Genomic DNA, 18,248 nt, shown 5'->3' with positions numbered 1-18,248 from the left:
CTTTTCATGTGCTGTTGGATTCTGTTTGCTAGAGTTTTGTTGATGCTTTTTGCATCTATGTTCATCAGTGATATTGGCCTGTAGTTTTCTTTCTTTGTGACATTTCTGTCTGGTTTTGGTATCAGGGTGATGGTGGCCTCGTAGAATGAGTTTGGGAGAGTTCCTCCCTCTGCTATATTTTGGAAGAATTTGAGAAGGATAGGTGTTAGCTCTTGTCTAAATGTTTGATAGAATTTGCCTGTGAAGCCATGTGGTCCTGGGCTTTTGTTTGTGGGAAGATTTTTAATGACAGTTTCAATTTATTGAAATTTATTGGTCTGTTTGTATTTTCTGTTTCTTCCTGGTTCAGTCTCAGAAGGTTGTGCTTTTATAAGAATTTGTCCATTTCTTCCAGGTTGTCCATTTTATTGGCATAGAGTTGCTTGTAGTAATCTCTCATGATCCTTTGTATTTTTGCAGTGTCAGTTGTTACTTCTCCTTTTTCATTTCTAATTCTGTTGATTTGAGGTTTTTCTTGAAGAGTCTGCTAAAGATTTATCAATTTTGTTTATCTTCTCAAAGAACCAGCTTTTAGTTTTATTGATCTTTGTTACCATGTTCTTCATTTCTTTTTCATTTATTTCTCATCTGATCTTTATGATTTCTTTCCTTCTGCTAACTTTGGGGTTTTTTTGTTCTTCTTTCTCTAATTGCTTTAGGTGTAAGGTTAGGTTGTTTATTTGAGATGTTTCGTGTTCTTAAGGTAGGATTGTATTGCTATAAACTTCCCTCTTAGAACTGCTTTTGCTGCATCCCATAGGTTTTGCGTCATCGTGTTTTCATTGTCTTTGTTTCTAGATATTTTTTGATTTCCTCTTTGATTTCTTCAGTGATCTCTTGGTTATTTAGTAGTGTATTGTTTAGCCTCCAGGTATTTGTATTTTTTACAGTTTTCTTCCTGTAATTGATATCTAGTTTCATAGCATTTTGGTTGGAAGAGATGCGTGGTATGATTTCCATTTTCTTAAATTTACCAGGGCTTGATTTGTGACCCAAGATATGATCTGTCCTGGAGAATGTTCCATGAGCACTTGAGAAGAAAGTGTATTCTGTTGTTTTTGGATGGAATGTCCTATAAACATCATTTAAGTCCCTCTTTTTTAATGTGTCATAAAGCTTGTGTTTCCTTATTTATTTTCATTTTGGATGATCTGTGCATTGGTGAAAGTGGGGTGTTAAAGTTCCCTACTATGATTGTGTTACTGTTGATTTCCCCTTTTATAGCTTTTAGCATTTGCCTTAAGTATTGAGGTGCTCCTATGTTGGGTGCATAAATTTTTACAATTGTTATATCTTCTTCTTGGATGGATCCCTTGATCATTTTGTAGTGTCCTTCTTTGTCTCTTGTAAGAGTCTTTATTTTAAAGTCTATTTTGTCTGATATGAGAAATGCTACTCTAGCTTTCTTATGATTTCCATTTGCATGGAATATCTTTTTCCATCCCCTCATTTTCAGTCTGTATGTGTCCCTAGGTCTGAAGTGGGTCTCTTGTAGGCAGCATATATATGGGTCTTGTTTTTGTATCCATTCAGTAAGCCTGTGTATTTTGGTTGGAGCATTTAATACATTCATGTTTAAGGTAATTATCAGGACGTATGTTCCTATTACCATTTTCTTAATTGTTTTGGTTTTGTTATTGTAGGTCTTTTCCTTCTCTTGTGTTGCCAGCCTAGAGAAGTTCCTTTAGCATTTGTTGTAAAGCTGGTTTCTTGGTGCTGAATCCTCTTAGCTTTTGCTTGTCTGAAAAGCTTTTGATTTTTCCATCGAATCTGAATGAGATTCTTGCTGGTTAGAGTAGTCTTGGTTGTAGGTTTCTCCCTTTCATCAGTTTAAGTATGTCCTTCCACTCTCTTCTGGCTTGTAGAGTTTCTGCTGAAAAATCACCTGTTAACCTTATGGGGATTCCCTTGTATGTTATTTGTTGCTTTTCCCTTGCTGCTTTTATTATTTTTTCCCCTTATTTAATTTTTGATAGTTTGATTAATATGTGTCTCAGTGTGTTTCTCTTTGGGTTTATCCTGTATGGGACTCTCTGTCCTTCCTGGACTTGATTCAGTATTTCCTTTCCCCTGTTAGGGAATTTTTCGCCTATAATCTCCTCAAGTATTTTCTCAGACACTTTCTTTTTCTCTTCTTCTGGGACCCCTATAGTTTGAATGTTGTTGCATTTAGTGTTCTCCCAGAGGTCTGAGTCTGTCCTCAATTCTTTTCATTTTTTTTTCTTTATTCTGCTCCCTGGCAGTTATTTCCACCATTTTATCTTTCTGCTCACTTATCCATTTTTCTGCCTCTTTTATTCTGTTATTGATTCCTTCTAGAGTATTTTTAATTTCAGTTATTGTGTTGTTCATCACTGTTTGTTTTCTCTTTAGTTCTTCTAGATCCTTTTTAAATGTTTCTTGTATTTTCTCCATTCTGTTTCTGAGATTTTGGATCATCTTTGCTATCTTTTCTCTGAATTCTTTTTCAGGTAGGTTGCCTATTTCATCTTCATTTTTTTTGGTCTTGTAGGTTTTTACCTTGCTCCTTCATCTGTACCATAGTTTTTTTGTTGCTTCATTTTTATTTTTTTTGATGGGTGGTGCTGTATTCCTGTGTTACTGGTTGTTTGGTCTGAGACATCCATCACTGGAGTTTGCAGGTAGTTGGATAGAGCTGGGTCTTAGTGCTGAGATGAGGACCTCTGGGCCTCACTCCTATTGATATTCCCTGGGGTCTGAGTTTCTCTGTTAGTCTAGTGGTTTATACTCAGATCTGCCACCACAGGAGCTAGGCCCGACCTCCGGCCTGGGAACAAAGGTTTCACAAGCTTCATGGCTTGCGAAAAAAAAAGAAGAAAGAAAAAAAAAAAAGGAGCAGTACAATATCAGAAAGTAAAAAACAACATAAAAGTAGAAAGGTTAAAAATATATTAGGAAAAACAATACTCTATTTGAAACAACTGCAACAAGGTAAAATAAAACCACAATAGAAAAAAGAATAAATAAATAAATAAATAAGGGGGGAGGCAAGCCAAAAGGAGAGATCACTAACAATGTATAAAGAAAAAATAAAATTAGAAAAATAAAAGATTTATTAGGAAAATTAAAAATATAAAAGAATAAACAACAATGAATCAAGAAGGTAAAACAGAACCCCAATCTAAAAGAGGAAAAAAGAAAAGAAAAAAAAAAAGCCTTGGCTATGGGGGCGGAGTTTAGGCGGGTGGGGTGGAACTTAGGCAGGGGAGGGATTTAGGGGGGCGGGACCTAGGCGGGTGGGGGGGTGACCTGGGGCAGGACCTCTGCTTGTGACCTGCAGAGAAGGGGAGAGGCAGCACGTTGAAAGGAGGGCCTCTGCCGTGTGGAGTTCTGGAATTTGGAGGTAGGGCCCTGGGTGAGGGTGTGTGGGTGGGGTTTAGGTCCAGCGCGTTGGAGGGGGTCTTAGAGTGGGTCTCTGATTATAGAGGTAGGGCCCTGGGTGGGGGTGTAGGGGTGGGGCTTGGGCTCTGCAGGCAGGAGGGACGCTCTGAGGGCAGAGGATTAGGCCTGGGAGGCAAACAGGCTTCCCAGTGCCTGAGTGGACAGGGAAAGCACTGGCCCTGTTCCCTTCCGTTCTTTCGTGCCCCACCCCTACTGTCTCCCCCAGCGTCTCCCCGGTAGCTGCTGGACCCCTAACCGTGGGTGGGTCCCACTGGGTGTAGGAACTCCTTCCCTCCCCCAGCCACCCCTCAGGGGTGCCAGTCCTGGAGGTCCAGCCTTTACTTTTGCTTCCCCTTCCCTCCCTCCCACTCCTTCAGGACCCCTGTGGCTGGAGGGGACCTCTGTAGGCAGAGGATCAGGCCCGGAATCTCAACAGGTTCCTGGAAGCCCAAGTGGGCAGGGGAAGCCTGGCTATGCTCCCTTTTGATCCTCTGCCCTCCCAGTGGTTCCCCTATTTCCCCCTTTGGGCATGGGATCCCTTCCCCTCCCACAGCTGCCCCTCAGGAGTGCCTGTCCCCTTCCACCTCCACTTCTCCTCCCCCTTTCACTCCCCCCATGCCCCACGTCCTACCCTGTCGCTGGAGGTTCCTCCCGTCCCCTTAGGTGTCTGTGATTCCCCACGGATGCCTGGTAGGTGCCCTACTTGTGAGGAGATGTGAATTCTGCATCCTCCTAGTACACCATCTTGACTTCACCCCGCATGTATATTTTTGAAGTATGGTTTCTTCCGGATATATACCCAGGAAGGAGTGAGATTGCTGGATCATGTGGTAGTTCTTTTTTTTTTTAATTTTTATTTTATGTTGGAGTATTGTTGATTAACAATGTTGTGTTAGTTTCAGGTGTACAGCAAAGTGATTCAGTTATACATATACGTGTATCTATTATTTTTCAAATTCTTTTCCCATTTAGGTTATTAGTACTGAGCAGAATCCTCTGTGCTATACAGTAGGTCCTTGTTGGTTATCTATTTTAAATATTACAGTGTGTACGTGTTAATCCCAAACTCCTAGTCTATCCCTCCCTCCCACCCTTCCCCCCTGGTAACCATAAATTCATTCTCTAAGTCTGTGAGTCTGTTTCTGTTTTGTAAATAAGTTCATTTGTATCATTTTTTTAGATGCCATATATAAGTGATATCATATGATATTTGTCTTTGTCTGCGTGACTTACTTCACTTAGTATGTTAATCTCTAGGCCCATCCATGTTGCTGCAAATGGCATTATTTCATTCTTTTTAATGGCTGAGTAATATTCCATTGTATATATGTACCATATCTTCTTTATCCATTCATTTGTCAATGGACATTTAGGTTGCTTCCATGTCTTGGCTAGTATAAACAGCACTGCAATGAACATTGGGGTGCATGTATCCTTTTGAACCAAAAAAGTAATAATTCTTGATATTTACCTTATGCTAGGTACATTTTAATATACTCCTGGATACACGCTTTCATTTAATTCTTACGTTGAACCTATGTGATAGATATACCCATTTTACTGATGAATTGGTTAGGTCTGAAGAAGTTCGAAAACTTTGCCTCTGATCACCAAGCTAGTAAATGGCAGAGATGATATTTGAACTGTGGTGAATCTGATTTCAGAGTCTTAGCTTAAGAATTACAAAGATAAATATATTATTTTAAAGAAGAGTTGCCTGAAACTTGAAATCTATAGGATTAGGTTTGAGTTTTCTTTGATTTGGTAATATATTTATTTTAGCTCAATTTGTTGAGTTTCATTGTACCTGTCTAAAATGTTAATATTTGAAGAATCAAGAAAATTATACAAAGGAGATACGTGAGTTGAATGTGCAAGTGGAAAATCCTATTTATTTTTTGTAGAGATCTTGGCAAACATTTTAAGGGAAAATAATCTGATAACCTCTGTGACAAACAAAGGCAAGGCATATCATTTAACTCACAGAGAGAAAGTGTCCATTCCTATACTTGGAGTTCTATGTTAGCATTTGAAATGTGTGCTTCAGTGGGGAGTAGAAGGCTCCTTTGTCTACTGCTTAGAGATAACGGATGGAGTGGTTAGAAAAGCACAGGTCATTTTGTGTCCATCTCTAAAATCTCCATTGTCATCCTCAGGAATGCCAAGTTTCCCTCTAGAAAGTATATACCAGTTTTCTCTTTCCAGTAGGGTATAGGACAATTCCAAAAAAATCACTCGAGGGACTTCCCTGGTGGTGCAGTGGTTGAGAGTCCGCCTGCCAATGCAGGGGACATGGGTTCGTGCCCCGGTCCAGGAAGATCCCACATGCCGCAGAGCGGCTAGGCCCATGAGCCATGGCCGCTGAGCCTGCGCATCTGGAGCCTGTGCTCCGCAACAGGAGAGGCCACAACAGTGAGAGGCCTGTGTACTGCAAAAAAAAAAAAAAAAAAAAAAATCACTCGAAATAAATCTGTATGTATTAATCAGACTTTTACTATTTGTTTTAAAGTTGTTATCAAATGTCTGTGGTTCAGAAAAGTAATCTAAAAACACTAAGATTAACAGAGATCACTGTTCCAAATATACAGGAGCACTCTGACACACATTTAGGGGTATACATGAGTATTGTTATGCTGCATGGCAATTAGGCATAAATGTGCAAGTTTACATAAATAACTCTAGTGCTTTATTTTCAACCATATCAAGATTTCTCAGCCTATGAAGTTGTCAGTATTGATGGCTTCTTTGCATATCACAGTACTTGTTAGTAATCTCTGACCTCCTAGAACTCTTGTGCATTTCTGAGAGTTTCCAAGAGTGCAAATTTCTTTTCCCTAACATTAAAGTTCTCTGTGGTCTACCACTGAACATTCCAACTCTACATCTGTTTCCTTCTCTAACTCCAGGCTCCTAGATCCGAAAATTTCTGAAATGAATATGCATTACCATCAGCATCACCTGAGGTATTTTATAGAAACACACATACCCAGTTCTCTCTCCTGAACTATAGAATTAGATTCTCTATGCATGAAGGAAGTACTTAAACCAGCTTTCAGATGTTTCTCATGCAGACTGGAGTTCCAAAATCAGCTGTGTTGTTTTGGAGGTCTTGAAAGTGCAGATGAATTATATCATGCGCCTGAGATGTTTAAATGTACGATCAAGATATTGTGGGAAGAGAGGATACCCAGACTGGTGAGGAAAATAGTGAGAAAAGTCTCAGTATTCAGCTTTCCCTAAGTCTTTCTGAAATTTTTAATGAAGAAATGTGAAGGATGTTTGCATATTATATGTGTAGTGGACATAAAGCATATAGCACAGAGTATTACCCATAGTAAGTGCTCATTAGTTGTTCCCTTGTGATATTAATTCATTCTTTCAACTAATTTTTAAGCGCCTACAATGGTCAAGCCCTGTGTTAAGCACTGAGACTATAAAGATGAGCAAAAGCAGACATGACTTCCCCTCAAGGAGTATACAATGCATTGGTTAAGACAGACAATAATCAAATAAATACAAAAACGAATATAAGATAACAACTGAGACACACTAGAAAGGGAAGAGAGAGTGTTAAGGGAATATATCTAAGAGGGAATTTGATCTAAGCAGAGAAAGGGAACAGAATATGTTCCCCAGAGAAATCGAAAGGAAGAGTGGAAGTGTTGGAGAATTGGAGTATTTTAGGCAGAGATCAGCATGTGTTTTACAACCCTGTGGTTATTATAAATGCCTATGTTCAGTGATTTGCTTCATAAGTCTTTAGACTTACACCCTTTTATAGACTAGAAAACTGAGGTTTATTAATGTGGGCAAAGTCACACATGATTTAGCAGGTGATGAGTTTACAATTAGAAATCCATTTGGTTCCATTTGAAGCTTACAATCTTTCTTTTTTATTTGAACATGAATGTTTTTCAAAGGGTAAATGACAGTAACATCTTCTCAGGCTTTGCTTACAGGAAAGTGTTAGAAATCAAGCATTAAGTTTATAAAGTTGGGAGTACAAGGGAAAGAAAAGAGGAAGTTAAAGATACGTTGTTGCATCACAATTTTGTTGTGGGTTGAGAACCAATAGGTATGAATCCCGTTGTGGTAGAAATGGCAATGTGGAAGCATCTGGAGTTTCCATTCTCTTCCAAAAGGGTAATTCAAAGTCAACTCTGTATCTCTGGAGAAATTGTAGATGTTAGTGTTACCACCAAATTCTTGAAAGATGAAGACTGATGATTCTTATCACATCCCCAGTTAGATTAACGCAGAAGACAGGTATATTCTGGAGGATGATGGTGGATTATTATAAGCTTAATCAGGTAGTGTCCAAGTATAGTTGCTTTTCTTGATGAGGTCTCCTTAGTTGAGAAAATCATTACAGCCCATTGAATCTGTTAAGTAGCTATTATACTGGTAAATATTTCCCCACTTTGTCCAGTAAATTAAAACAAACAAAACAAAACAAACAAACAAAAAAGAAGCAGTTTGTTCTTACCTGGAAGGGAAAACACCACACCCTTACTGTTTTGCCTCAGGGTCTGATCAGTTGTCCAGTTCTGTGCTACAGTTTTGTCTGAAGGAAATGTGGCTGTATCACTGTTCCACTGAAGGTCATGTTGCTTCACCACATTTATCACACCCTGGGCATATGAGGGGAAAGGGAAGTAGAAGAAACCCTGGAAGTCTCGGTAAGGTATCTTTCTAAGGGCCAGAAGAGGAGGATAAAACTCTTGACAGTATAGCATACTGTCACTTCTTTGAGGTACCTGGGGAATATCAAGATTTCTTCTTCACAGTGAAAAACAAGTAGTTATTTGTTGAGCCTGTTACCACTAAGAAAGAGGTACAATTCTTTGGAATTTTCTTTTGTGTGTGTGGGTATGCTTTAGAGGTAATGTATTTTACATCTGCGTGTGTTCTATGACTGAAGTTTTCTAGAGCAAGCAAAGAGCTCTCTAACTGGTCCAGGCAAGCAGTATGCCATTTTACTTTAATGAACTAGCAGAAGTTGTGATGATAAAATTATCTGTGGCAGATTGGGAAGTTTAGTGAAAACAAGTCAAACTCCAAGAGGAGAATCCATAACAGACAGGAAGCAAAATAAATCTCTTTAGGCAAGTAACTATACTCATATTAAGAAGTGGCTTCTATTTGTAACTAGTCCAGTAGAGACCTTAGGACCAGGGGATGAAGTGACCTGAGTTGTCCCTCATAAACTGATACTATCATACCTGCCTAGCCATTAAGTTGGGGGGTGCCCAGTAGCTTTCCATCATCAAATGGAATGTCAAATCAGCAGATCCTGAAGGCACAAGAAAGTTGCCTGAATAGGTAGTTCAAGCTCTCAACATGCCTACTCCTCATTGCCACCCGTTGTGAACCTATATTTGTGGTGACTTGGGGAGTTTGTTCTGACCTATTTATGGAGGAGAAGATTCAAGTCTGAATTGTAAATGGTGCCGCATGATATATAGTGCTCTTGAAGGACAGTGGGAAGGAAATTTCTGTAGCTGGGCTTAATTTCATAGATATCATATTGTCCTCTTTGGCAGAAGAGAAGGCTTGAGATAAGGAACTATATGACTCATTGGTAATGACTAAGATTGACTGAATGAACAGAAAAATTCAAGGATTGGTGACAAGACAGTCTAAGGGGAGGTAAATATTTGGGGGAGATTTTCCTGGAATGGTCCAGAGTGAGAGAATATTTGAGTGTCATGTGAATTCTCATCAAGAATGCCCTACTCCACAGGACAAGATGACCATTCTATGGATAACAACAAATCTCTTCTCCAGCCACTCCAGTGCTCGTTTATTGAATTAGTTCATTCGACAAGTCAACAAATATTTACCAAATTCCTATACATTCTGAGCACTGTTTCAGGAAAGCGTATAGCAATAACAAAAGAAAAAAAGTCTTCACTCTTATGGAACCTTTAAATTCGTCTAGTGGGAAAAGAAATATCAGATAAAAATATACATAACATTTTCAGGAGGTAATAAGTGCTAAGAAGAAAAAAAGAAAGAAGTGTTGGTTGGTAGAGAGTAATGAGGTGAAATTTTAGGTATTGTTTAGGGAATTCTGCACAAGTAAGGTGTAAGTGTATTACAGCCGGCTTGGAATAGTTAGCAAAAACATGCTTGTTTTGTTCAAGAAACAGGAAGGTGGCCAGTTTGACAGCACTCAAGGGGAAAATTAGAGGAAGCAGAGGCCTGATTATGTAGGGTCTTGTAAACCATGATGAAAAGTCTCAATTTAATTCTGAGATGGGAAGACACTAGAAGGTTTCAACTAGAAAAGTAATGTGATATAAGTTATATTTTAAAAGGATCGTTAGAATGCTGTGTGGAAAATAGACTGTACAGGTTAAGGGGGAAAGAAGGGAACAGGCTAGAAAATATCCAGTGGTTCAGGAAAAGGGATGACAGATTAGACTAGGATGATTGTGGGTAAGGTGGTAAGAAGTGCTTGGATTCTGAATATATTTTGATGGTAGAACTGATAGAGTTTGCCAATGGCTTTGATGTGGGTATGAAAGAAACAGAGGTGTCAAGGATGACTGCAGTGTTTCTGCTGTGAGCAACAGAAGGATAAAACTGGCATTTACTGAGATGAGGACTGTATGAGGCACATACGGTGGGATAGGAAGAAATCATTTTTAGATATATCATTTTTAAGATTCCTATTAAATAACTGGAGATATTGAGTAGGTAGTTAGTTGTATGGGTGTAGAATTCAGGGAGGTGGTCTGACTTGGTGATTTAAATATGGGAATTCCCAGCACATAGAGGAAATTTAAAGCTAAGAGTTGGATGACATCTCTAAAGGGAATGTAGATAGGGAAATAATGTCTAAGGATAGAGCATAGAGCCCTGGGGCACCCCAGTGATTAGAGGTTGGGTGATGAGAAGGATCTAGCAAAGAGGAGAAGTGATGTAGGAAGCGTGAGACCAACAGCATGTATGTTCCTAACTAGAAATAGAAACGTGGCTACCTTGATTGTTTAGTGCCATCTGCAATTAGAGGGTCTGACACTGAGCCCCCTATTTGGTACTAATTCTACAGAGACCTGTCATCTACTTGTAACAGTTTGATTTTATTGAACTCCTTCCATCTTGGAGAAGGCATCAATTTGCCCTCATTGGGGTAGATCATTCTGTGTTCAGATTGCTTTTCCTCCTGCATCATGCTCTTGCTAGAACCACCCAAGGAATTACTACATGTGGTTTACATAGTATCCTACACAACATTGTTTCTTTCTAAGGAACTCATTTTAGAGTGAAAGAAGTAAGGAGATGGGATGCTGCTCAGGAATTCACTGGTGTTATCGTACACCTGATCACCCAGAAGCAGCTGGTGTTCTATCCAGAGTAGGATGCCCTACTGAAAACTCATGCCAGGTAGGAGAAAATCCTTCCTTTAACTATGTAGCATACGTCTGAATCAACAAGGACATATGGTGCTATTTCCTACATAACTGAAATTCACGGATCCAGGGTCAAAAGCACGGTTGCTTTCACTATTTTAATTGCCTCACAAAATCTTTACTTTCCTTCTTGAAGACTCTGGTTTCTCAATTTAGCTTGAAGTGGGGGAATGCTTCCAGAGATACCAATTGTTTATTTAATTGGAAGTAGAAACTGTCAGCTGCCCATTTCATGCATCTCTGATAGCAAGGAGAAAAGAAAAAAGGGGGCTAAAATGTTTGGCTAGGGTGATTAATTCTAAGAGGTGGAAAGAAGGTTGCTGCTATTCAGAGGGAGAATCAGTCCTCTGAGGGTATGCCTATTATGACCAACACCAGTGGTAAAATGCACAGGATGACTAGAGCAACTTCATATAGGATCTGTCTAGAATAAACATTTGGATTATCCCACTGGGTAAATCACAAAGTGAAAATAATTTTTCTCTTAGGTATATTTTGGTTAAAAATCCCAATTCTAAACCATTATGGATGGCCTAAATCTGTTAGAAACAACACACTTTCTATTGCTTAAGAGATAAAGGAGAATATGAATTATTTTTAAAATTATAACTTAGGGAGCAATGATAATTTCCAAAAAGAAAATCATTTGCTAATGGAGAATGAAACTTAGGGATTTCTGAAATGTCACTAAGAGCATACCACAAAGCAAGGGGAGAAATTAGAAAAAATTTGTTTATGATTTATTCTATGTTGGAGTTAATCATAGAAATGTCTGATTTGTTGAGTTGAAGCAGACTGATCAATATTTTCACCCTGATTCAATTGCTTTCAGGCATGGAGACACAGTGTTCAATGAGATCTCAAAATCAAAGTATGCAATTTCTCTGTGCTTTAATTTTCCAGAATTAAAATAAGGGCAAAGCCTTATCTTCCTTATTTGTCATACCCACAATTATGTGCATTGACCCAAATTTTGTAATTAAAAGAAAATTCCAGTTTTGCGACAAGGAAATTGGTCACTTACAGTTTTTCTTTAAAAAAGTAAAGTATGAAACCAGAAGTCAACAAAAAGTAATTGTCCTGTTTTCAAATTTCACATTAGACATCTTTCCATAAGGCTTGCCTGCAACATTTTCAGTGAAGAACATGTTGCATCTTTTCACTTATGGTTGGAGGCATTAGAACAGGGATGAGTAGGTAAATGTATTCCACTATGGCACGGTAGTACCTTTGGTTTTCCCTTCTAATTTCACTGCCTCTTAAGAGAACTTTGTACTAATTAATTAGACAGATAAGCTAAAAATTGATAAGTTAGAAATTGATTACATGATTTAGGAAGAATACAAAAGATGCTTTGGAATATTTTACTTTCTTACTAAAAGACTTAGGGAGATTGGATGGTGAGGGTGAAAGGGAGGTGGGTGAAATGAAGTGACAGAATTTGGGGAAGGAAAATCTGTAGAGTACTTCCTATTAATGAATTTTGCTAGCCCTCTCTTACAAATGTTCTCATTTAATCTCATGAGTACTCTGCAAGAGAAGTGTTACTATTCTCGATATAAGTTAGGAAGTGGAGACTAACAAAGGTGAAATAATTTGCCCAGCTTACACAGTAAGCAATAATGATAGAAGTTGAACTTAACTCTTCTGACTCGAATAATCAAAGGTAAAGAAGGATGATGAAAGAGATCATGAGTTTTAAGCACATTGCTTATAGAGCTGATCTTATAGAGCTGATAAATGGTCCTGGTATTCATTCTTGGTACATTAACTAGGTGGAAGGTGAGCGACCAACTCGTGGAAAGATCCTGCCAAGTAAGGAACTGCAAAATGCTGAATGATTAGTTCTCCAAACAAGATAAATGTAGTTTACTGATTTCATGTGTGTATGTGTGTGTGTGTGTGTGTGTGTGTGTGTCTGTGTCTGTGTCTGAATGCAGTGTGTTAGAAGGACTGAATATTAAAATAGCATGTTCATTTGACACATAGATTCTCAACAACAGGGCTTTTGGAAACTGTAAGTCCTCAGCTTTGGAGTTGAAAGAAAGAAATTACTTGTCAAGTATAGTTCTACAAAGATACATTTTCTATAGAAAAATGGACATTCAAAAGTATAGCTTTATTTCACCATGCTGGTGTAAAAGGATAGGAAAACGTGATGAACTTAAGGTCCCTTAGAAATTTCTATATATACAGTTGTATGCATTGAAACGTATCTAAGCAGTCTGTACAAAGAAACCCATTTAATTGTCCTAAACCCTCTTTTTACCTAGTCTATTTGAGCAAAGAACCCATTTAACATGGAGCATACATAAGTATTTTGAGGAAAACCAAGTCATGGGAGCACAGTTTGAGGAATTATCCTACTCTCTAGGATAATGGCTTTTTTCAGATTCTTTAAGAACTTCCTATGAGTTACACTGAGTTCATATAGGAAACTAGATACTTACTATAATAACTGGAAAGGAGTCAGACAGGGTCTCTCTTGATATGCACAACATAGTTGAGGTATAATAGTCAATCTTGAAGTTTCTTTTTTTCTCTCTATTATTCCCTGCTTGTGCCTAACTTCTGCCTATTTTGTTGCAGTTGGTGATCAATACATCAAAGGAAAAAAATAGTTTTCAGTGTACATGTCTACATGAAACGGTGAATTTTGTGAATCTTATGTTTGGTATCAGATTTCTCTGACCTCTTTCCATAATCTGTGAGCCTGGATTCTGGACAGTGTGGAAGACACTAGGGAGCAGGGGAGAATTCATGTGTAATAGGGTAATTAGGCAACTGAATTTCTTCCCATGAACTCAGGGAGAGCTTCTTCTTGGGATGCTGAAGGGTACACATGAGGCTTCAGGACATGGTACCAAATGGCTAAACAGCATGGGGGAGGTCTGAAGAGTATATAGTGAAACAGATGCCAGCAAGCTATTTCTTAGGCAAAATACACAGCCAAATGTTTTCAGAGCATATTGGTAGAAATTAAAAGTTGAAAAAGACTATATTTGAACTTTTCAGCCCAAGAACCTGACAGGTTTTGAAACGTGTATTAACTTTTTAAAAAATTTTTAATAAAAAAGATTTTCTAGTTTAGATGTTATGAGTGACAATGATAAATCAGAAGCAATGGAGAACTTGAATTCATTCATTTGTTCCACAAATATTTATTAAGCATTTAATTATGTTGCTGGCATGGTGCTGGGTGTTGGCTTAATCTTTGCCCTCAAGGAATTTACAGGGTACAACAGACAGAATGGAATAGCCCAGATAGGTCAGGGATGTTTCCTTTTGTCATACACTGCTGAAGGAACTGGAAATTAAAATTAGACACTGTATATTAATTATAGATTGCTGTGTGCATTATTTCATACTCAGATTAACAGGTAAATGAAGTTCTCACATGTAGTACAGTAGTTTAGGATGGCAGAGATTGAGTGCAGACTATGTAGCCAGAATGTCCAAGTTCACATCTTAGATCTATGACTTAATAGCTGTGTGGCTCAAATTTGCTTGCATAATGAATTATTGAGTAATGTTTTCAGCCTAATATTTGGTTGTATTCAACCATGTATGGTGTCCCTCTTTCTATGCAAGACTGTCAGTTGCAATCAGGCCCAGTGTCTGGGTATAGTGTAAAAATGTGTGAGGACCAGAATACCTTCTCTCCCTCACTCTGCCAAATATTGTCACTATTATTTCAGTTCAGTTAAAAAGCCATTGATTGAACACATGTTATGTGCCAGGGACTATATTAGGTAACTATTAAAATAAACTTCTTTTGTTAAGGAAATAATTCTCAGGAAGCCTGGGATGAAGTACATGTTTTTGGACTCAGAAGAATAATGTGTGAAGTGGTTGGCATTTCCCTTTTCCATGGCACTGTTAGTCATTGGGTGTGGCTATACTCTAGAAGCCTGGGGTCGAGGACTGAAGAGCGGAGAAAGCTGGACAGTGGCACCTAGAGTAAGTTGTGGAACCTTGGCAGCCAACAAGGAGCTTGGGGTTGAGCAACTGACTTAGGTTTGGCAGGAAGTGTGCAAGATAAACTTTGCTGATGACCAAGTTTAGGTCTTATTGAAGGGAGAGGAAAAAAACTTGTAGCATGTGTTTTATAAACCTGTTATTTTAATCACCTTTTATGCTTTGGTTATAGGTTTTAGGATAAGAGGCTTGAGGATGTCAGAAAAACATCATAATTCAATGATTTTTGTTCCTGCCATTTTTCACCCCATTTGGAAGTCATAATAGCCCATTTCTAGAAGATGCTAATTCTTAAAAGAAAAAAAAAGTTTAAATTGCCATTGATTACACTGACCTAGGAATCTCCTAATATCGAATTCTTGCATGAAAATGTAGCTAGCGAGATGACTCCTGCTGGCTTATAATATGCTTATTTTAAAAACCCACTTATCAGGCACAGAGCCTTGATGTGGATATTTGAACATGATTAAAATGAATTTGTAAGCCAAGTAGGTCTGTCAGGTGTTTTCAGTTTAAATGTTCTGATGGGTGATGAGACTCAGCATGAGGGCATCCAAAATTGTCTTGTGAAATTTTAAGAAGTCAGCGAAAGAGGCTAGAAAAATTTTGACATTTAGTTAATAATCATTGCTTAATTGGAATTTAAAATTTCAGGTCAAGGAAGGTTTTGATTTTCTAAATTTGGATTTTACTACTTAAAAATCAAATATCATTCCATTAGCTTTTTTCTTTTTAATGACAGAGGTTATGTATTTTACCATGATCACCTATGGAATGTTGGAGAGTTCAATTCAGTAATAATATAAGCATTTTTACCTCAGTTTCTGGGGTGAACAACACTACAAGTTTCTCCTACATAAATACAGGTAGCTTGAGGCCATTCTAATGTCAGGCTATTGTAAAATGTGCATTTTTTTCTAACGAATGTTTCAGTTTTCTTGGAGCACAATGCTCTGGTGCATGACCTACTTGACAGCGATGTTCCACTGTAGCTCCTGCACAGGGTCATTACACAGGCTTATTGCTAAAACCGGAATGGCCTCTAGCTATTTGGAGGTCCACAGCCAGCTGATGGCTAACCCAGCCCTGCCTCAGTTCAAGGCTTAAAGGAGCTCTGTGTTGCTGCCTTCCTAATTCCTGTGGTCCCAATGTACTGTCACCAGGGCTGTGGCATCCTTAATGCTATCAAGTAGGCATATAAGAGAAGTAAATAATTCGTAGGAGATGGCAAGGATGATCATGATGTAGGCTCTTTGCAAATTAGGCAGCACCTAACATGCAACACAGATTTAGAAATCAGGTTTGGAGGTAGGTTCTTAATGATTCTTTCACTTTGTCTGGATCTTTCCCTAGCATTCTGAGTTTAACCTTATTAACTTTAAGCCAATGCCCAACTGCTCAATAATAATTTCTCCTTCCTTGTTTATAGTCTTTCTGAAACATCTATAACCTCTTCCCCTTTACATTTTTGTTTTGTCTCTCAAAATGCATTGAAGTATCATTCAATAAGATTTTTCATGGGGCTGTCACTACGTGCAGAGCTAGGTATTGAATGAAATGTAGAATTAACTAAGTATCATCTAGTTGGAGATATTAGATTTACATGTGTGAAATGTTTAAATAACAAGGCAGTATCAACCACTGTGAAGGGTCTGAGACTTTACCATACTTATAAGCTTACAAATTGCCGTGTCACAGTTAGTTTCATGAATACTGGCATAAGACCTGAGACTCTTAGGTCAGAGAACAAGGACTTCATTACTTACAGAATGGAAAGCTACATGAGCGTTAGCATATTTGAGTCAGTTCCCCTTGCCTCAAAGTCCCAAAGAAGTGATATAAATGGGCCAGATGAATGCCTGCACACTCACTGGGTTTTTTTATAAGAAAGTAACCCTATGTTTAGGGAACCTGAATTTTTTTTTATATATAATAGGCTGTAAGCATGCTTGCTGTTTGCTTCAGAGAGAGACACTATTTCTATTTTCCAGAGTTGTTCACTGTGCAATCATCTTTGAAAGGATAGTCCAGAACAAAGAACAGTCAGTGTCTCTGCTTATAAGATACACAAAAATGCAAAAGATCTATGGAGAGCTGCTTCCCAACAGGCAACAGCTCTCTAGATGAGTCACCTAAGCAGTAGTTGCTAGAGAAATTCAGAGAAGGGGACAATGAGTTTGATCTTCAATACCAAACTCACATTACTTTAGTTCAGAAAGGTTTTAGACAGAAAGTTAACATCTAGAAATCTTTGAAAGGTGGGTAATATTCAGAAGGATAAAGAAAAGGGCAGTTGTACTTCTTTTGAGGAACACAGTATGAGTATGAGGCTGATAGGTTACAAGGATGCATTGATTCAGCCCTATTGCTTGTTAATCATCTGCAGCCATTCTGATTGGTTAGTGTCCATTCTGTACTTATTGTTTAGAATTTTAAATAGTAGCAGCCATAGTAGTTGTATGGTGTGGGTGTAGTATGGTCTCACTGTTGCAGCTGGTTATCCTTTAATTAATGTCCCCAGATAAAGTCCTCTATTTTTATTTGCTAAATCTGGTAACCTTATCTCCAGTACAGTAAGGCTAGGTCTCTATGGTGCAGGAGCTCAAATCCAAACTGTCATTTACTTTTGTAGGTAAAGGGGAGCCACTAAAGGTACTTGGGCAAGGCATTATATAAAAAGAATTGTGTTTTAGCAGAATAAAAATGATATCGTGTGCTGGGATAGATGATGAATCAGATCTTCCTGATTACCTAGAGAATTCCTGTATCTCTATTTTGGAGTACGGGTGGAAAAAATGTATCCTAAGTTTAGGAGATGAGTGATTTAAGGTTGGGTTTCATGGAGACAGAGAATAGATTCCATGGGTGTGGTGTAAATAACACGTAAGGGAGCTATGCCCCAAAGCATGGTTGTGACATGCATGACCGGTAATTGTTCTATGAGTGTCGATGTGGAATGTGTCACTAGTGATGCAACTGAGTGGCAGAGGACAGAGATGGCTGAAACCCTTTTATTCTCTAGTCTGCTCTGAATTGAAAGAGTTAGAGGCAAGGAAATTTACCAGAGTGGCCAGTAAAGTATATGATTTCTATGCGCTGTTTAATTTCTGTTAGGATGTGAGCCAAAAAAAAGGGGGGGGGAAGGAGTTTTCATATATTAGGATGTAGATTTGGATAAACTTTCATTTACAGAAAGGCCATGGGTTTTGGTGCCAGGGGTATTGATGAGGAGAGCTAGGATGAGTAAAACAATGGTGGGGAACTGGGCAGGGGGAAGGGGAATACATTCATAGCAGAGGGTAGCAGCTGAGGAAGGGAGTGATGAGAAATCAGGATGTCTTACCAGGATGAGGTAATGTACACAGTAGTATAACAAGAATACTGAAGGGATAGAGAAGCAAAAGCAAGTAG

The sequence above is a fragment of the Mesoplodon bidens genome (genome assembly GCF_964165515.1).
Source record: "Mesoplodon bidens genome assembly, chromosome: 9".
Taxonomy (NCBI): Eukaryota; Metazoa; Chordata; class Mammalia; order Artiodactyla; family Ziphiidae; genus Mesoplodon; species Mesoplodon bidens.
The sequence above is the reverse complement of the archived record's forward strand: the minus strand, read 5'-3'. Positions refer to the sequence as shown.